Source organism: Alexandromys fortis, unplaced genomic scaffold (assembly GCF_014885135.2).
Source record: "Alexandromys fortis isolate MF-2015 unplaced genomic scaffold, M_Fortis_MF-2015_v1.1 scaffold_338, whole genome shotgun sequence".
Lineage (NCBI taxonomy): Eukaryota > Metazoa > Chordata > Mammalia > Rodentia > Cricetidae > Alexandromys > Alexandromys fortis.
The window spans coordinates 112,877-134,853 of record NW_026068212.1 but is presented as its reverse complement, the minus strand read 5'-3'; the positions used below and the strand labels follow the sequence as shown (position 1 = coordinate 134,853).

General features: G+C 43.9%; 1 protein-coding gene across 4 annotated transcripts in view; it reads right to left on the bottom strand.

The window, feature by feature from the left end:
* Positions 1-21,977, bottom strand: part of Gng12 (G protein subunit gamma 12) — a 104,821-nt gene that overhangs the window by 58,121 nt on the left and 24,723 nt on the right. For 2 of the 4 annotated variants that reach the window (XM_050130333.1, XM_050130334.1), the window contains exon 3: positions 3,169-3,222. The exons of the other annotated variants lie outside the window; for them this stretch is intronic. The gene's annotated coding sequence lies outside the window, so the exon portion shown is untranslated. The remainder of the gene's footprint in view (positions 1-3,168; positions 3,223-21,977) is intronic. 4 annotated transcript variants of the gene reach the window in all.

The window sequence follows — 21,977 nt, the reverse complement described above, 5'->3', positions numbered from 1 at the left end:
CCGAAGAGTTACTCTTGTTAAGCTCGGCTGCGGGAATGGTGCTGGTGCTGGTGGCTACGCTTGCCACCATGGTGCAGCTATGGAGCGTGATACCTGGATGAGGATGAAGCTGATGGAGGTAAGGTGGTGGCAGGAGAACAGGAGAGAGAGCATGTACTGTTGGATTTATGCCCTGGGAGTTCCTTGACACAGCTGTGCCAAAAGCTCACACAGGACAAACATGCCAGTCATAGAAGTCAGTGACCTGTGTAAGTTGGAGTTCTGCTGATCATGAGCAGAATAACTAGAGCCAATAAACCTTACTGAAAGGAAAATAAAATCCCAAAGTAAATCTCCTTCCATGAGTAGATCAGTCCCTGTGGAATGAGGGGCCCCTTTCTGGTACCAGTCCTGACTGAAGTAAAATAACTTCTCTGAATGAAATTCTTACAGAATGTCTAGCTGTCAATGATCAATAACTAACATCACACCTTTGCCAGAGATAGGACATCGGATGCAGTATTTTGAAGGATATAAAGGAAAATGCACAAAAAAACTCAGCAATACAAAGAAAAAAAAATTAAAAATGGTCCATGTGAGAGCAGGGGGTGGTGGCCACACCTACAACTGCACTCTGGCATGTGTGGGCTGAAGCAGTATTTCTGAGTCCCAGTTCAGCTAGGGCGACAGTGGGAGCCTGTCTCAAGAGAAAGATGGCTCTGCACATAGCTGGGAATGTTCCAGGCAACGTGTGTGGAAGCAGACAGCACAGTGCCCGGCACACAGGTGCCGCCCAGAGAACAGCAGACCCTCCCTCCCTACTACTGCTGACCCTGTGAGTAAACCATTCACTCCCGCCATTTCCACCCACTTCCCACCGTCGGTCCCTCTTCTACTACTCTGTAGGGTGACCTCCGTCTTCAACTACTGAGTAGTCAGAGGGCCATAAGCAGCTAATGTCTTTCAGTTCTACTTTACGGTCTACACAGCGTTTTTACACACAATCCTTTTTATTTTATTTTTTCCCCGTTTCCAGTAAGCTTTGAGTTAAGCAGCACCCCCACTTTCCAGAGAGGGTGACTGCAGCTCGGAGAGGTGGCTTTTGTAAGGGAACTGCCAGAGCTGCGCTGAAGCCCAAGCTTCACCCAAGTGTCTCGTTCTCGCACTGACCAGCGGCTGCCAGCTGTGAAGCATCACTTGTGGTCTTCCCCAGCCTGATGAATGAAAGCAACATGAACCTAGTGTGACTCCGATAACCTGGGATGCAGGGTGGTGTGAACGAATGCTTGGCTGGGCTGCTTTCTGGTTAATTAAGCATCTGTTGTACTTTCTGCTTGTGCTGTTAGACTACACGGAAGACATATGGAAATTCCTGCTTTCTGGTTAACTAAGCATCTGTTGTAGTTTCTGCTTGTGTTGTTGGACTACATGGAAGACATATGGAAATTACTGCTTTTAAAAAACTAACAAAGCACCAGAAAGGGTAGAGTAGGCAGGGTAAAAAAAAAGAGGGCACTACTTGGGTGGGAGGAGGTTGGAGCGGGTGAGATCATAGATGGCTAAAATAAAGCAGGATTCAACTGACCCTTAAAAAATAAAGCAAACCAAAACCAAAACCATACACACAAAACAACAACACAACACAAGGAAAATAAAGGCTCTTAAGGTGGAAAAGGGGGAAGCAGAATGAAACAAGATACCTTACGTGATGGTGAACAGATTAGCCTAACAAAGTTAAAAGACATAGGGGCTAGGGAAATGGCTCAGTAGATAAAATGCTTGCTGTGCAAACCTGATGACCTCTATTCAGTCTTCAGCAACCATGTCAAACGCCACTGCAGCAGCATGTGCTTGTATTCCCAAGGCTGGAGATGCAGGGATAGTCAAGCCCCTGGGCTAGCTGACCAGTGAGGCTAGCCTAACTGTCCACCTACAAGTCCCAGTGAGAAAAACAAACAAACAAACAAACAAAAAAAACCAAAACACAGGGTCAACGGCGCCACACCCATGGTTGACCTCTGGCTTGGACACAGCAACCACACACAAAGAAAAAAGATTAGTAAGGAGTGAGCAAGAGAGGATGGGCTTAGGTCATGGGAATATAGAAACCAGAGAGAGATGCCGGGGCCGGTGTGATGGGGAGGGGAAGAAATGTTTTGTGCGCAGAGCAGGGACATCCTGAAGGACAGCTAATGTGGCACCGATCCATGGTTCAGGCATTATAAACACTTCAGCCAATACCCATGTGACTGCCGGAAACAAAGCCCCATTCACCTGGACTTTACTCATGAATAAATAGTCTCAGTTCGAACCGGAAGAGTCATATAACTGAGCTGAGCCCCAAACACGCCCCACCCCCCATACAGAACTTGCAGATACATAAACAACTGCTATTTGAGGAGTAAATTTGGGGCGGCTTATTATAGAGCAAATGCTAACACCACAAACAGAATACAGCTGTGAGACCAGGAAGTGATACCAGATTAGTCCTCAGATGTTCACTTAAAAGAATGATTTCGACCACTGGGGTACTGTCAGCACAACAGTCAGGCACACTAGGGTTAGAGGGGAAAGAATACAAAGCACTAAGACGACCTGGGGCTGGAGAGACGGCTCCATGGTCAAGAACACTGGCTGCTCTAGCAAAGGGTCTGAGGACCCAGCTCAGTCCCAACACTCAGATGGTGGCTCACAACCATCAGCAACTACAGTTCCAGAAGACACAGCTGCCCTCATGTGCACTTACCTCCCCTTAGACACACATGCACGCATACAATGAAAAACTATAAAGAGATATTAAAGAGATACAGCCCAGTGTGTGTGGCTGTGCACCCACTTTCACGCCAATATACTTCAAGGCAAACTCCTCAGCCAAGGAACAGCTTGTTGTTTACGGTACTATAGGAAACAAGAACATCAGCACGGGCCTGGAAACGGTTTCATTATACAGAGGTTTTTGTTTTAATAGCTAGCATCTGGCATGCAGTCACAGATCTACTTCTTGCCTCAATTCTCAGCCAAAAACAAAACAAAAAAACTTTTTTTAAGGCATGGAAAATACATAAATCATTTAGAGAAAAAAATGAAAACAAATATTCAGCCATGTTTAGGGATGCATTTGACTTAAAGTGTGTCTAGCATTTCAAAAGGAACTTCACGCAGTCCCTTTGTGAATGAATGAGACCTTACCAACAAGGCTTTGCGTAGTCCAATGTCTCCAGGTTTTAAAGGGGGGTGGTGAATCTGAAAGAGAATTAAACAGACATTCCAGCAGTGCAAACGATATGCTTTTATCCCAAGTGACTGTAATGCTAAGTATTTATTCTTCCAGTTAAAGATTAATGGAGCTTGTTCCTGGCTCCTACTAGAGGAGGGAGTGATTTTTTGCCTACATACTTCAACTTCTTGAATAGAAGGCATTCCCTCCTCTGCTTCAGAGTGGCTGGAGGCCGAGGCCAGCATAACTATAAATGGTAGTGTTTTCATCCAAACTCTCCAAGTGAGCAGAAGCCTCCTCAGTTGTCACTCCTGCCCTGGTCCTACAACCCCCTTATGCTAGGATTAACACACTTGACGGACACTAGGAAGGGATGTGCCAGGCTTCTAATGAACATTAAATAACAAAATTTTGCTTTACTGATAATGGCAAGCCCCAGGAGAAAAATAATACAAGCTACGTGAAAAGTAAAAAAAAAAAAAAAAAAAAAAAAACGGACAGAAGTTTTTACAAAAGGTTTAAATGATTAAAAATACTATTGCAACATAAAGTCCACATAAAAATTACATACTTTACATTTCTTCAGTTAAGTAAACTTTATTTTGTATTTGAAGTTATAGATGACATCATTTGACAATTATATAAACAGAAAAAATGGTCCCCACAGCAGCGCTGATTAACCTGTTACCCCATAGTTACTTCGTAATAAGAACAGCTCAAATCCTTCCTACAAATTACTCATCTGAGTCTGTGTTTACAGCTCCTTCTTCCTCACCTTACATCTGCTTCTTTGTGCCCTTCGACTTGCAGCTGTTCAATCCTCCCCTACTCTATTTTCAAAATTAAATTGTCAAGATCCAGTGCTTCTAAACTCAGAAAAGGTACAACGTGAGTCCATGAGAGCCAGTGGCTGCACACAGAACACAACAGATTGAGAGAGATATTCTTGGCTTTCAGCGAAACCCAGGCAAGTCTACTGAAATTGAATGTGTGTGTGTGTGTGTGTGTGTGTGTGTGTGTGTGTGTGTATAATGTATGGATGTATGCATGCAAATGCATGCATATTTATGTGTATTATAAAAAGGAATGCACACCCATGCATACATGTGTTGAGATTAGCGGTTGATGTGAGATGTCTTCCTCTATCGCTCTCCATCCTTTTTATTAATTATTTTCTGTATATGAATACATGTTTTTACTATGTTTCTATATGTGCACCACTGCCTTCTCTTCAGGAGCAGCAAATGCTCTTTAACCTCTGGGTCACTTCTCCAGCTTCTTCACCATAATTTTTGAAATAAACTCTCTTACCAAATCTTAAGCTGACCCTTTCAGCTAGACTGTCTGGCCAGCGAGCCCCTGGGATCTGCTTATCTCTGCCCTACAAAACTAGGGTAACAGACTATACTAAGTTCTTATGTGGTGCTGGCAACCGGAATTCAGGTCCTCAAGCTTATGCAGCCAAGACTTTTATCAAGGGAGACTTTTCTCCAGCTGCCAAAATAGAGCCAGCAGCCACTATTTCCTTCTCGAAATAATCCACCACTACCTCATTTTAGTAGAAATCGGTTGCAGCAAATATTACAGAGCAACATTCAGGGGCCTGCAGGACCTGCCCTTGCTCATTTTACCTCAACTAATCCTCAAGGAGACTTTATGTGGTAAGAATGTCAGGAGGCAACTGAAGCTTACCCAAGGCTTAAAGAGGGTGGCAGGGTCTGCCTCCAGAGTCCATGCTTGTAGCAAGTCACTCTCAATTAAATCCAAAATTCTCAAAATAAAACATACCTTTCATTTTTTAATAACAACCACCAACTATCAAAATCAGCTCTCATGACAATAACAGCAATGGCAAATGGGAGGTACTTTATGCTTGAAAATTAAAAACAATTTGAAACATGAAAACCACAAGCAGGCCTGGAATTAAGGAGAGTGCAATGAGTGTGGCATTTGTTTGGGTGAGGGGGGAGGAGGAGAAGGGAGGAAGTGAGGGAGGGACTGGGGGAGATCATATGAGATTTACAGAACACTTTGTCTCTGTCATCAGTCTCAAGGTCCATCACTTCCATCCTTCTCCAAGAAATCACAACTATGTATCTATGCAGCTGTTTTACCAATAGCAGAAGGTTAAGGCAGAAAAAAATACATCCTTTTACTAATGCATGGGCAGAAATCACATGCAGTGAAGAAACTTAGATCCATCCATGACACTGCAGAACCTGCAGACTAAGGCTGCACCAGAGTCACACACTGGGCCCCAAATCTGCAAGAAGACTCACCCAACCTCCCACTTGTCTCATTCCTCCCATTCCCCATGGGCATGCTATACTTGTCAAATAGACCTCCCTGCCAACAAACCCAGCACTAACTGTGGTTACCACCGCAGTAGCATTTGCTCAATTCGGCTGATCTGAGCACAGGAAACAGCACATAGAGTAAGAGCTGATCTTTTGGGAGCCAGGTACCAATGAACCACAAGATTCTTTAATATTGTTAGTAATTCTAAGTCACCCTTTATCGTCTCATTTAGCAGGTAGTAAACAAGCATAAATAAGCCTAAGGTCACAGGGCTTGTAAGTAACAGCATTAGGTGGTAAAGTCAGACAATCTGGTCCCAGAGTGTAGTAAGAAGGACAAAGTTTGTCCTCAGGGTTAGGGACATCATTTAGGGGTTGATTATAATTGATATAAAGTTGTCAGTTGGGGGCAAAATTTTGTAGGCTCAGGGATCTCTTTGAAAAAAAAAGGGGGGGGAATTGGATGGGATAATAGATTAGTGTGAACTTACACTAATAATAGTAAGTAACTGAGTGAATGCTTCTGAGCTATTATTTATAGGCAATTTACATTGGTATAGATTCTTGTATACTGATACAAACTTAAATTATATTGAATATGTTCCTATTTTCATCCACCATATTTGTATACCTAGGCAAAGTTATTTTGTCATATTGTATGCATGCATGTCTCTACCTCTGCTTAAAACATTTTTGTATATTGATACAATTTTGGGATATATTTATCATATTGCAATGTACATTTTTACCTCTAATCTAGATACTTGTACATTGCTTACATTTTGAGGTCACTGTCCTCATTTGTTGCACAGTTGTTTACTGTATAATCTTTTCAATATGAAGTCTTAGTCTTTAAGTTATATAGGTATTAAGAACTATAGATCAGTAGTCATCTATATCTGTCATTTTTATACTTAGACTAATCAGGTTCTTTAGATACATAGAGATTGTATTCTGCATAGAGAGGTAATCTTCAACCACTTCAAAGAACTGTACAATATGGCATTTAAATAACTTAGGGTTCTGTTGATATGAGACACAATTGCTCTTGACATCACTGATCTATTCCCTAGAGAACTGTTGAACACCAAAGACACTCCACTTGGAGCGTGTTTTCTTCTTGGCAAAATTGGCCTTTGGGCAAGGAACTGCCCATGCCTCAACCACTGACAAGGTACATGGTATCAGGAAATGGATAAGCAAGACACAAGGAAAAAGACTGACTGTCAAATCTTGCCAAGACAGGGTAAGACAGTTTTGAAAATTTTCCTGCTTCTGGAAATGGTCTGTCAGTTACGCTAGGTCTTAGCCAAAGTTGGCTGTTTCAACATAGCAAATGAGACTTTGGGTGACTGCCCAAGGAGCCAGTTGTCTCTGTCATTTGTTGCACATTTTGGAAGTTGCTTGATTGCACTTCCTGCTTACTCAAGTAATATTATTTCCCTTCTTGGATCTTCGATGGGGTTGAAGACTAGATAGTTGTAGTTACTTTCCTCTCATGACTTGGCCAAGTTATTTATTATATGTCTTAAACTAGTTAGAATAGGATAATTATTGCATATGGTGCATGTGTGTATGCATTTGTCTAGGCCAAAGAGCAGCTTGGTGCTGTGCCTCAGGCACTGTCTACCTATTTTTGAGACAGTCCGTCTCTGACCTAGAACTCTGAATGAAGGCCAGCTGGCTACCCACCAGGGCCTCGCTGTTACTCTCTGCGCAGCACTTGGATTACTGTGTGTTACTATAGCCAACTTTTGTACATGCATGCTTGTGGTTGACCTCAGTCCTCACTTTATGGACTGAACTATCTCCCTGGCCCTACATATGGGTCTTCTGTGGAAAGTATACCTAAATAGCATACAACGGTTTTAGCTGGAGAAAAGAGAACCAAAATGAAAAGTCTCCTTGCTTGCTAGGAAACGGCCCAGAGTTTTACAGCATCTTTCTAAACTCCTGCTGGATGATCACAGAAAGCAACTTTGTATAAGGACATGGTCCTTCCTCTTCAGGATCAGAACATGCAAAGGCCCCCAGAAGAAGGAGCTTCTTCTATCTTATCCCAAAGACTGCATCAGTGCATCACTCAAAGACAAATGAAAAGACTGTTTAAAAAATACAAGTTACAAAAAGAGATGTCAGCAAACATAGCAAGTCCACCAAAATGATTATCATCCTAACCCAGGCTTTTACAAACTTAATAGTTTAAATAATTTAGACAGAATCTAGATTTTGCTCTATTTTATTTGTTTAGGGGCAGGGTCTCACTATGTAGCTCTGGCTAGTCTAGAACTGGCAGCGAACTTATTGTCTCTGTCTCCTTCCCAAGTGCTGGAATTACAGATGTACCCCACCACACCAGCATAAACATGAGTTTCTCACAAGGGTTTCCTCATTCTCTGTGCAGTGGAACTGCTCCACCCCCTGAAGATCTACAACTTTTCTCTCTATCAACCGTAATTCACAACACACTGCACTTAAACTGGAAGGGAGGGACTTGAGGATCCACTGTTTCTATGGTTCTATTTCCCTACTGTCTAGCATCTTGCTCTGTGCGTAAGAATTTTAACTCAGTGTTTTATAAAGATGGAAAAGAATGTTATACAGTTAAGTGGCAATGGTTAATAGAAAGAGCAGAGTTTGGTTAAAGGAGAAACATTAAGTGTAGGTTACATTAACCGTATGTTCTTTGCTACATCACAAACAAGCTCCTATAATGAGATAATTCTGAAGTCCCCTCAGGCCCAAAGTCTGCACTAGTTAAATACTAAGTTCTATGAAACATTGTGTCAAGATATTTACAACCTGGCCCCAACCTGTGCCTTTCTGGGAATATATCTATTGTACTTTCATCTGCAATTTGTATCTAACCCGTTCTTCAAAAGTCCAGTGTGTGTGTGCACATCCCACAAGTACTAAAGTCTTGGTTAGTATTTGGAAAGAACTCACAGAAATAGGAACATCTGTTTCCTAACACAGCAAAATTCATGGGAAGCAATTACCATTAACTGACAAGAAAACAAAAGAATCTGGAACACTCTATGAAAGGAAAACATTTAAAATTCACAACTGCACAGAGCAGAGTCTGCGTGTCACTTCATCTTCAGAACTGGGGGGGGGTGATGTCACATCCCATGAAATATTTGTCACCACAGAATGTATTCAGTCTGTGCACATACAGATAAAGACTACACCCACTGTACATAACAGGCTCTCAGGTTCTACACCCGCCCCCATTGGTATTCATGTCACTTTGGCCAGCTTGGTTGGTTGTGTGCATTCTCATAAGACCTACAGTGATTTACAGGCCAAACTGAAAACCCACCTGAACTGGATGGTAGCCGCTGACGGAGAAGACGAACCCTTCTGAGAGAAGGTCTAGTGCTATCCGCTCCCAAGGAGAAGGGGAAGGAGAACAACAGACACACTGGAGAAGCAGAAGGTTTGTAACTTGTTGGTTCTCCCGCTATCTGGCTTCTTCGAAGCATATCTGTTATCTCTATATGCCTGGCAGAAAAATGTTGGGAATATGAAACAGAGCAAACCTCCAAGCCTTCTCCGTGAGAAGCTTCAGTAAAATCACATGGGTATCCAATTAGGACCCTGTCACATGGCAGCAGGGATGGTTTCACAAGATGCTTTCTAAGGTCAGGAGAGGGCCTGTACCAGTCCACAATGCTCATGGGAAGCTTCCTGGAGGAAACGGTGTGATGAGTGACCAGAGCTAATGAGAAGAGGGAAGGAGTTCTTAGGAACTCCTGGGATTGCAAAGAGATTACTGTGAGGAGTCAGGATGAGAGAGATGTCTTACTACCTAAGAAACACTAGTCAGGCAGAACCAAAATCGAGTGAACCATAGTGCAAACTTCGCAGCAATGGAGTAACCCACAATCTCTAGCATCCTCTCTCTGAAACCTTATTAAAGACAATGGTGATTAAGGAAAGCACTAACAGCCAGGTAGGCAACTCAATTGCTTGGGTTGATTGGACTCTGCATAACATGGAGGATATACTTGGGCTGTAGGTACAGGGCTGTTAACTAAAGCAGCAGAACTATTCAAGAATATTCCTTTCTATACAACAGGGTAGTGAGTAAAATGTGCAACAGGTTAAATGACTTTCCAGAAGGAGATGCAGAAAGCTTTTGAGACATTAAGGGCCAACAGCCTGCAGTTAAATCCTAGTTCCAATGCATCAACCCAGGAAGCCTAGTAAACGCCATCTAGCTCCACTTTTCTGGGAAGAAGAGAGAATGAATAGGGGTGTGAGCCTCGATGCTGTTCTCTGACAAAAAGCAATGCTAGCCAACCCAGTTCTTAATGAAACAGTGTGACAGTACAATACACTTAAATAGAATTATTTAAGAAAGACCTAAAACTTCCAGTTTTACTGGAGTTCTCTAGGCAATGCAAGTTGTGTTGAAAATAATCACTCTGTTCACATGGCTTAGTTCTCCCCTTTGAATTTTTTTTGGAGACAGTGTCTTGCTACGTAGCAGCCCAGGCTGACCTCAAGTTTATTGCAATCCTCCTGTCTCACCCTTTTAGGGGGACAGATGATAGGCATGAGCGACCACACAGTGCCACTTCTGGCTCCTTTCTTATTGCCTCATCTCCAATAATGTAAATAAAACTCTACATTCAGAGCATAAGCAAATCCTATTACCCAGGCCCTCAAAATCCCTCCAAATCTATGCAGCCTTCAACTCTCACTTCCTAGAGCAGCCAGCATCTTTTGTGAAGATGACTACCATGGTCCTCTCCAGATTCTGGAACCTTATTCTTGCTTGCTGCCTCCTCAGTCCAGCAAGCAATGGGCTGTTCACTTTACCCTCCTCCTCAGAAGTCTCAGCAGCCTTAGCATGCTCACTGAAGACCATCCTGTGGCCATCAGGTCCCCTGGCTTAGCCCACTGTATAGTTCATNTATATATGAATAACCCTGTTCTCTTCAAATACTGTTAGCAAGCACCAATCTTGCCTTTAAATTTACTCATCTTCTACTGGTACTTTAGGCAGATACCTACACCTGCCTATCTGGTTTTCTCAGCTTCAGGTTTCTTCAGAAGGGCCCTCCTCCCTTATCTCCCCCCTTATATTGCTTTGCTATGTATGTCAAGGTACCTTGGATGCTATCCCTTTTAGCTATTGATTTACATGTATCTCTCTCACTGGGATGAAAACTCCATGAGCAAAGGGAACTGTTTGCTCAGTGCTGTGCCCCAGGACCTGAAATGAAGCCTAACAAGAATAAGCATGAAATAAAAGATTTTATGTGTATGTGTGCGTGCGTGTGTGTGTGTGTGTATGAAGGCATATGTATGTGATCTGAAAGGCTAAAAGCAGGTGTCTTCCTCAATCACTCTTCAGCCTAAACCTCAAGCTTATTGATTCACCTAGACTGGGCAGCTGGCCAGCTCTGGGATCCACCTGCCTGTCATGGGTGCCAGAGTTTGGAGATTCAGGTCCTCATGTCTGTCCAGCAAGCACTTTACCCACTGAAGCATCTTCCACCTCCCACATGTGTACTTTAACTGGCCAGAAATATTTTCTACTGAACTGAATTTTGTTAGTACTATACAAGTATTTCTCATTTCACAAAAGTAACTAAAAATAAATAAACGAATTTCAATAATAAATAATGCCATCTTGATTGTAGAACAATGCCACGAGCTCAATGGAAAACATCACGGCTATACTCTAAATTCTTGGTAGGCAATTGGTGTTCTTTAGTCTTGGATCTCTTAAGGCGTTAAAGCTTTGCTACTTTAAACATTACATTCCTGTTTGTCTTATCTGTGGTTAGTAGCAGAGTTTTTTTCTCGGTTATTTCTGAATCCCGCTGGTTCTGACCTTAGAGCCAAGTGGGTTGCACCACGACTCTTGTTGCACGGTTCTATAAAGTTTGGGCCCAAGAGCCACTAGAATGCTGTAGAACTAAGAAAACTCCAGGGAGGAGAGAGTCCTAGGAACAAGCACAAACCCTTCTCAAGTGTCGCCAATCCTTGGGGGTTCGGTCTACTTGGCTGAAAGGTGCCTTTCAGAGGGGTGGTGTTTGATGAGTGAACCCCCCTGACAGGACACACTAAGGAGGCAGTGTCAGCTCTAGTAAACACCCATTTTACTCTACGCATCTGCCCAGGGTGGGAGAGAAGGGGACCCTACAGAGCCCACTCTCTCCCAACAATTTCACTCCTCCTTTGGTTGCCTTCCTAACAAGCTTCGGTCAGCTTTAGCAAGTCTGATCAACTGACAATTGTCTACCTGCCACGTCTTTTCTTTTTCAAATTGGTTTTCTTTTCTTTCTTTTCTTTTCTTTTTTTTTTTTACATTTTATTTATTATGGTTGTGTGTGTGTGTGTGTGTGTGTGTGTGTTGGGGGCTATGCCTCAGTGTGCCTATGGAACTCAGGTACTCAGTTGTTCAGTAAGTACTGTACTTGGTGAACCATGTCACGAGCTGCCCTTGCCTCTCCTTTATGTGTGTTGTAAGACAGGGTCTTTACAGTTCAGGACTGCCTAGAACATGAAGTACTCCTGACTGCTGTCCTGAGTGCTGGGAATACAGGCGCATAACACCCACGTGGTTTATCTTCTCTCTCTTTTTTTAATTAATGGTTTATTTATTTCTATTTTATGTGCATTGGTGTTTTGCCTGCATATGTATCTGTATGAGGGTGTTGGATCACCTGGAACCAAAGTTACAGACAACTGTGAGCTGCCAAATGGGTGCTGGGAATTGAACCTGGGTCCTCTGAAAAAGCAGCTCGTGTTCTTAGCACTGAGCAATCTCTCTAGCCCCTTACCTCTGAAGCAAAATCTTTCTGGAGATTTTTAAATGAGATTTTGAAATTCTTTCATTAAAAATAAGGTATTCTTTTAAAAAAATTATTATTGCACTTATTTATTGTGGTAGGGGAGGTAGAGTCATGGCCACAGCATGTACGTGGAGGTCAGGGGACACCTTGAGGGAGTGGGTTCTACCCTTCTACCACATATGTCCTTGGAATCAAACTCAGGTCGGATGTGGCAGCAAGTGTCTTTATCCACTTAGTCATTTGGATTGGACCCACAACAAGATATTCTTAATTTTAAACCACTTGAGAATCCACAGCACAGGATCTGGTCAAAACTACATATAACATAAAAACACTAATTTTTCTTTCCAGTGACTTCCTCAATCAATACAATGTAACAAATCGTGCATGAATCTTGGACTTTGGTTTGGACATGAAGTTTCTTTAATGCTTAAATTGTCCTGTTTGGGATATGGTACCCTTGCTCACTGTTGGTCCTGTCTGTGATGCAGTACCCTTTCTCACCACTGTTCCTGTCTGTGAGGAGGCACACTTTCTCGCGATTGGTCCTATCTGTGATGAGGTACCTTCTCTCACCATTGGTCCTATCTGTGATGAGGTACCCCCTGTCACCATTGGTTCTGTCTGTGACGAGGTACCCCCACTCGCCCTTTGGTCCTGTCTATGATATGGTTACCCCCTCTCATTGTGGGTTCTGTCTGGGATGTAGGATCCCTTCTCACTGCTGGTTCTGTCTGGGATGTGGTTCCCCCTCTCACTGCCAGTCCTTTCTGGAATGTATTGGTCCTGTCTGGGATGGGGTACCCTGTCACCATTGGTCCTGTGATATGGTTACCCCCTGTCACTCTCGGTCCTGTCTGGGATGTAGTACCATTGGTTCTGTCTCTGATATGGATGCTCTTTAACCATTTAGGAATTTAAGTTTTTAGGTAGCTTGTCCAAAGAAAACAGTAAATATGGATTATAAGAGAATCCTGTTGTTATTCAAGCTAGTATCTCCTGCAAAGCCGCTCCTTCCTTTAAAATTACATATCTGGATTCCTGGACAGTGAGTGCAGTTTACCTCTGGACTGAATTCTGGGGTGTCTGCTACTTGGGCTATGCAAGTGGCTTCCTTTCTCCTCCCTCTCTGAACACCCAGCAGGCAGAGCCAATGTAAACCAAGGGTTGGGGACTTTTTGAGCGAGCTCACATTCCTGCACTCTTCTCCGCAAACACTCTTCCTGTCCCTGTCGCCTGCCTACCCGAATGCTGTTTGACGTTTTCTTCTCACTGCACTGGGCGGGTAATTAACCTGTTCATAGTCCTTTGGCCGGTTTTGAGACAGAGTTTCTGGCAGGAGTCAGGCTTAAAGCACTGCAGATGGCTAGCTAACACTAACCTCCAAATATTTCCCTATTTGAATTCTTTAATTTCTCTATTCTTTTGCCACCCAGAAAGGAAGGAGGGGAGCACTCCAGGCTCAGGGAATGCCATGGGGGTGGGGTGGAAAGAATACTGAGAGCTGGAAGATGGGAGGAACTCTGGGAAACGCTGTCTTCTGGGCATGCCATCGCTGCCCAGAATAAATATTCCTGACCTCACAGCAGCTGTGATTCCCTGCTCATGAACTGCACAAGACGGGGTCCACCAACAATCATGAAGCTCCACTGTGCCCTGTGGAGCTAGTGGTGGTTAAAGGTTACTGGGAAAGCAGAAGTCATTTTCTTGAGTGTTTCACCACGGGTACCTTGCCCATGGTTGGTAAATAACCCCCGGCCATAATTACTTAAGAAACCCTAATTAAACGCGGTGAGTGATGAGCACATACTAAGACATGAAAGTAAGGGAAGACCAGCAGGATAGGACATAAGGAGGTAAGGGAGGGTAATTGGGGGGTGAGTATGGTCAAAATACATCCATGTATGGGTCAATGTGAAAGAATAAGCAAAAAGAAAAACATTAAAGTCAGGTTGGGACTAGCGAGTTGGCTGGTAATCAATGCGTGTAGAGAACCAGTGTTTGGTTCTCAGCACTTAAGTTAGATGATTCAGAATCACCTGTAACTCCAGCTCAGGGAGGTCCAATGCTCTCTTCTGACTGTTGTGGAAAAGCATGATCACATTAAAAAATATTTTAAAAAACTTTTTAAAAGATATGGGTGGGGATAAAAACCCTCATATACTCAACAGAGACATCTTCACAATGTGTAACTTCTACCCTCATAACTAAGAGAACCCCAAAGCCACTCTTCAGGACTTACAACACCCAAATCCCTTAACATGAGCATTAGAAGCTCACAAATAAATCCTGTATGGTGAACACCAATCTTTGGTCTTTTTTTTCCTCCACTGATTTATGTGTAGTGCCACTACTGGTCACTCAGCAGACAGTTCCCAAGGTGTCCCACGGACAGGCCCTGGTTCCTGTGTAGGATTCTGGGAATTCTGGAGAGGTGACCAAGCTGAGGTCAATTCAATGACACCTGAGGGGAAACCTGAGGAGGATGCAGGGGAGGAGTCTATTTCCTCAGCAACAAAAAATGGCAGCATATGACAGGTTCTTGGAAACGGCTGGAAGGCTGTGACAGCCATTTGGTGACTATGAGAAATGAAAAATTAAAAAGTGATACAACCAAGAGGGTGACTCAGTGGGCTGAGACAAGCGCAGACCTTTAACGACAAACAGAACAGCTGCTTCCTCCATGACACATCCCCTAGCTGTTTAGGGTCATGGCTGGTCAGTTTGCTTTTCTGATACGTTCGTCCTAATGGTCATGTAAGAGGTTTACAGAGTCTTAATTAACATTTGCTTAGCACACTTGCAGCTGACAGCGTACTCTGGATGTGGTTATGTCATCTCTCACAGAAGCCCCTGGGCGTCCTCCATCTAGAGCAGCTGCTCCATCCATCAGTGGAACCATTCACCCACCAGTCAGTGTTGTCTCCTTTCAGGCTCTTCTGCCAACAGCTAACGGCTGAGTCAGTACTTGATAAAGGACACTGCTTAGGCGCAAGTGAGAGAAGCCACGTCAGGGGCCTAAAACAATCGTACCCATTTTAGAGACAAAGACACCGACATTCTCTGTGTCTAAATATTTTTTCTACATTAAAAATCTGTATGCAACCTTGCTGGGATTCAAATCTACAGCATCTGAATGCGTAAGCCTCCTGCTTTTCACTATGCTTCAAATGTGAGCCGCTGCTTCGCTTGCCTAACTTACAGTTAACAAGAGATTGTACTGCTTTTGATATTCTAAATCTTGACTGCCCACAGCTACCCCAATTACAAGCCTTATCTCATCACTTATGGACATGTGGTGCATTTAGAACACAGGCTTCCTTCCACCTGGCATTCAGACCAACCCATACCTACAGAATAGCAGTGCTGCCCTGGTGACAACTGGGGATAACAGCTTCATCTCGTGCTCCTGGGGGGCTCTTTTCTACCTTGCTCACCATTCTGTGGGATATTCCCTGGGAGCATGGTGGTTCTCTTAGATCTTCACACTTCAGATGCCTAAGTGTATGAGGAGAAAATGAAGAGTCTTTAGACTCTTAAAGCAATGATCTGATAACATTTCTAATGCGTTGGCAGAATCCTGTTCCAGAGGTGTTTATAAAGTTGCCTACTAAGCTCTCTGTGCACGATGTGAAACCCCAGAACCACCCACATATCCAGTACCCAGATGAAAAACTAAACCGACATGGCAGGATTTATTTTACTGCCATTATAAGAAGGATTTGGAGCATCAGGAGATAGGAAAAGTATAATATACAAAAGAGTCAATATGAAGATAGACTAACAGACACACACAGGCTCCTTTCTACATTAAAATGTGAATCCGGACTTAGAAGAACACTTCTGTGTACAATGCAAGTTTAGAATGTAATACAACAATGGAAACTGGCTCTTCTTTCTACTGCGTATCTTTAGTGTCATTATATATCAGTGCTGCAAATTCTTACAAACTGTACACTCACAGTTAAACATTTGACCAATCTTGAAAAGACGTGTCTCTGTGTGCATGATGAACGTTCTCTTTTTCTCTTCTTCTTTGGTTCAGGGTGCCTTCTTGACAAAAGACATCCATTTACAGACAGACTAACCATGTTAAATTGTTCCTAGTAGCCAAAGGCTCACCAGAATGAACGCTGTAGGGAAGCCCATACGTTACTGCACTCCAGATGCAGACAGCCTACTCCACAGCTCTCTGCCTTGCTGAGCTGGCACACCCAGAATGCTTTCTGCCAGTGATGTGCATCTCTTCACCCTTCCTTGGTTAACTCTGGCTTATTCCAGTAGTTCTTAAACTTAACTCTGGCTTAGTCAATAAGATCTAAACACGGTACTGGTTGCACGGCAATTTAGTTTACGTACCTCTCATGCCCACACCGCGGAAGGAAGCATTATAATTATCAGTCGTTTTATGGAGGTAAAGTCAGTCGCTTTAAGCTAACAAGTTTGCCAGGGCTGACCGAAACAGGTGATCAGCTCCACTCTCAGCTCACTGTTCTCTGATTCTGGCTTATTCTCCCTTGGACGATTTCATGAACTAAAAAATATCTGATAAAGTATAAAAGTCACGTTCCTAGAAGTAAATTCTCAGATTATTTTTCTAATGATACCTAATCTGTCCGGCCATGAAGTCCAAGACTGGGGATGAAGACTCTCTCCTTTAAGACCTCCGTGGGTATCAGAGCAGTCAGTAGGCGGCCATCCTGCTGCAGGGCAAGTACACTAAGGCCGCACAAAACAGCGACTTAGATAAATATGAAAACAAGACATCAGTTCAGCACACAAATAAACAGCACACCAGGATCCAAGGGAGCCCAACTAAGGGGTCGGTGACCTGTGCAAAAAGTCCCCTTTTTAAGTTCTGAATTTTGGAAAAATCCCCCAAACTGATTGTATAAATAATTCCCAGTCAGACTTTCCACACTTTATCAGAAGAGGTTCTAGCCCTGAAATGGGTTGGGAAATGGGAAAAAGAAACATTGGTCCAGCTCCAGGGCTACCTGTGGGAGGCACATACCATGTGTGCACACACATCACTAGCTATAAAGCCTTTCCCTGAGTCATGGCCTTTTCCAGGCGACAGGCAGCCCCAGATCCCCACATTTCCTGTAAACAAAGCTGAGGTGAGGAGCCCTGTCATGGTCACCAGTGGATTTTTAGGCTGTCCTTGAAACTATCTCAATCGCTCCTCACCTCCTTTCTGCCACCCAGACCAGTCCACTCTTGCCCAAGCTCCATTTTCAGTCCCCTGTTCAAAAACCTTGAGGGGTTTCTTTCCCCTCCATGACTCTGTGAGTCTCTTTTGTGTGCTTTCTAACACACTTCCAAAATGAGGTAGCCTGAGCTAACAAGCTAGCCCCTACTCTGCTCTGATGATCTCCTTTCCTTTCACCCCTGCCTCTGGGCTTGGTCCTGCTGTGGTCTTGCCAGATCTAGTTAGCTCCATGTCCTCTAAGGACATTTCTTTCTCCTGGACTAACTCCTACTTACCTTCATACACATTAAACTTTTATGGAAGGGAAAAGCCTTCTATTACTATTTTTTTCAAGATTTTATTTTAGTTTATTTGTATGCTTTGCATAAGTAGGTAGGTATGTGAGTATGTATGTATGTATGTATGTATGTATGTATGTATGTGCACCATGGTTGTGCAGTGACCACAGATGCCTGAAGAAGGCACCGGGGCCCTTGGAACTGGAGTTACAGTTGTGAGCTACCATGTGGGTACATTAAATTAAATCCATATCCTCTGATGAGCAGCCAGTGCTCTTAACCATCAAGCCATCTCTCCGGCTCCCTATGTAATCATAAAAATATCCATGACAACAAGGCCCGTGAAGACTGAAAACAGTAAGTGGTATCAAAAATAAGGGGTCTGGACTCAGCTCTCCAGGTAGCATGAGGAGCCAGACCACACTGAAGAGGATCTAAGGCTTTTCCAGACTGCTTCTACAGCCCCTGCTACAGCTGGATTTTTCTCCTCTCTATTCACTCAGAGCCTGCCTGGGGGCCTCTGTAACAGTCTTCCCAGAAACTGGTTGACTCTCCCCTAGCTGTCCCCTGGCTTCTGACCTCAGTGTCTTTCATGCAAATCCCCTATTTCAACTTCATATAAAGAATTTGAGTACACGGTGTTGGTGCTGAGACTGGGGTGAGCCGACTTGGATTTAAGGGTCCTTGTCATTAGCTTCCATCAGCTGTGACTTTGGAGTAGAGGTAGACTAAGGACACACACTAGTTAGGACAACAGCCACTGTTCTTCCTGAACGTCCAGAGCACAAAAGGGGCCTTTCTCTCGGGTGGTACAGCGGGATGCTGGAAATACAGGGAAGATAATCAGTCTCGGTTTTCTGAGTGGTCAGCCCAGATGTCTGCAACCAAATGTGTACAGGTCTTCCTGTGTGCACTAGCAAACAAGATGGATACAGCTGGATGCCCTTCAATTTAACTCTCAGATTGTCTTATCTGGAGAAAGCATTTTATCTCATACTTAAGGCACATCCCCTAAGACTTCAGACTAGGCAAAAGTCCCAGGTACTTTTTACCCATGCTTCTGACTGGCTGGCTAAAGACAGGTTTTTCAGAACTCCCATCTTCTGCTCAATTAATTTGCTAGAACAGTTCACAGAACTCAGAGAACATTTCTGGTTTATATAACAGGATATTAACGATGACATGGATGAAGACCAGACAAAGGGATGGAGAGCTACAACAGGGCCTGCGGGAAGAGACAAAGAACTATCATGCCCTTTCCAGGAGCATCAAATTCTAGGAACTACCAGGAAGCTCTCCAAAACGCACTCTTTTCAGTTTTTTTTTTTTTTTTTGTGGAGTCTTCATTCCACAGGCATGGCTGGCCAATTAAAATCACGAGCCAACATAAGCTTTTCCCTCCAAGGAGGTTGGAGCGTTGCGACTTCTACCACAGCCCTCTGTTCTTGCCATAGTGTTCTGCTTTGTTGTTTCGTGTAGCCAGCCTCATCCTGAAACTACCGAAGGACTGCCTACCTCATCAGCATAGTAAACACTACAATCCAGGGCTGACCACTTTTATGGGATTAGAAACCAGGGGACTCATCTCTGGGAAGACTTTCTCTCACTCTCAGTATTCCTTAATTGCCGGAAGTTCTTTTGTCTATGGGTGGGGCCCTATGGGAATAAATACATTTGTAATGCACTAAACATTTTTAAACTTCCCAATTTCAGTTTCCTATGGTAGAGGCCAGCAGTTATTATATATGTCAAGAGATTAAGCCAAATAAAAGCCCCGTGGGATTCTCAATTTTTAGGAGTGTCAGAAGGTTTGAGAGACTAAAGGAAAAAAAGAATCATATACTGTATGACTACGCATGCTAAGAGTTGTAGTCACTGAAACGCCTCAGTAGAGGTTGACTCCTCTACTGCTGTTCAGCCATGAGCATCACTGTGACCTGGGACAGTGTACCACCCTTCTAGGTCCAAAGTCAGATGGGCAAGAAGATCCAGAGCTGTACTGTCCACTGTCAAGTCTGGGATGCATCAGTAATGTGAGTAAGAGAACTCATCAGAGAAACCAGTTTAAAGGGGGCGGGGGGATAGTTAAGTGTGCAATAAAATAATCAGTGTTGCCCCAAGACACCAGGCTTGGCGGTCAGGAGAAGAGCACTATTCCTTGATTGTGTCACAGGGTAAGTTAAAAAGATGTGTCTTGAAATGAGGCTTAGATAAATAATTTTTATTGCTTCAAGGACATCCTTAAGTAGCATTTTTTTTCACTCTGAGCATATGGTTGTAAGGAATGTGACTATTGCCTGATTAATAATTAAGCAATAGAAGTTTATCCACCGCTTCTTTTGCAGCATATTCCAAATGTCAACAGTGACAACACCGAGTCATATCTTATTATTATAGAAACACATCTGACCTGTGAATCACCGGAAATAATCTGGGACTCCTCGGGGCTGGTGGACCACACACAGCAAACACCTGCTTTTAAGCGTTTAGCAGGAACGGCTGAACTCCCTCATACATGACACAGTTCTACTCAGCAAAGAAGGTCCAGAAAGCTTTAATGAATAAGGGAGCTTTCAGCTGAACCGTAGATGACACAAGATGGAGCTAGTGAGGTGGCTCTGTCATCCAACAGTGCAAGCCTGACAACCTGAGCTTGATCTCCAGAACCCATATAAAGGTGGGAGGTAAAAACTGACTTCACAGAGAACTTCCGGCCAGCTAGGACTGTGTGATACATGTAAAGACTGCCTGTAATTTTTAAGGGACAGGAGGCTGGAAGAAGCTGAAATAAGAAGTTTGCAGGAGGCAGGGAGCTTTGTGAAGGGGAAGAAAACAGCTCTGAGGAGATGAGTACCTTGCACCAGGCAAACTACACTCCACATGGATCACCCAAGACAGTCCAGCAAGAAGTCAAAGGTGAGCAGACGGCCAGACTGGGACATCTGAACATTCTAGTCCCTCATGCAGGACTGCAGGAGAACACAAGCAGTCAATACCCACTAGATGAACAGACACATGACTCAGAGAAATTAACTACCTCTTACAGTAGCACAGACAGGAAGTAATTCCAGGGCTGAGCTCAGGCCTTCAAAGACACCAAACCCACGTTGTTTCCCATAAATCAATGTCTTCAAAATGGTAGGAAACATAGTCAGGATGGAGTGGAGTGAGTATTAATACAGAGAATGGCAAAAACACAGCGGGGAGAGGTGGGCGTTCATACAGGTCCTCTGGGAAGTGACAGGGTCACAAGTGTGCTGTGGGAAAATGAGAAGAAACCAGCTCCAAGGCTGCACAGACGGGACAAGAGGAGACCAATCTGGAGTGATTCGACTGCTCATGAGGAAGGGTGCTGGACAAACTCACAGACCGTCCCAAATCCCGACGATGAACTGCATGGGCTTGGACGAGTTGTCCATTCCATTTGGTCCTTACTTTCCCGCACTACAGAGTTTCAGAGTGACACCAACACTCACTGCTCACAGACTTTTGTGAGCACTTAATGCAAAAATGCGTGTAGGGAAAGGAATACAGTTCTCGGCTTCATAGATATTGCTTTAAAAAGGAAAGAGAGAAAAAAGGAAGAAAGGGGAAACAGGTGAGGGGAAGGAAGAAAAGGGCAGAGAGGGAGAAGGCGTTTCTACAGGCTACAGGAGTGAATCAAGGCAGATCTGCCAGCCCGGCTGAGCTGTCCTAACACAGGAAGAAAGAAGTCTCATGTCGTTCCAAGGGTCCAAGTCCAGGTGATCAGAAAAATGAGCTGATATGAAGGTGTCCACAGGGCATCCAGTCCAAGGTACCGAGGAAGCTAGTGCTGAGGTTGCAAAGGAGGAGCACTCTGAAGAGCTTGCCCAAGTCCACAGTAGAAAAGGAACAGCTAAGCCACAGAAAGGTACAGAATACAAGGACAGACACACCTGTGGGACACGGGGCACTGATAATGAGGCCAGATGGAGAATGAGAGGCGAGATGCTCAAGATATACCTGTAAAACCACTCAGCTCCCACACTCTCGCCAGCCGGGCGTGTTTAGGTCCCACCCTGTTTTCTAGCCAGCCATTCCACGGCTGATACTTCTGGCACCAAACTCTGCCCTTGCGACTCTTCTCTAGAATCAACCTTTACCCAAAAGTGGCATGTTAAGATCATGTTGTGAGCATGGCAAACCGGGCTGTGATGGCTC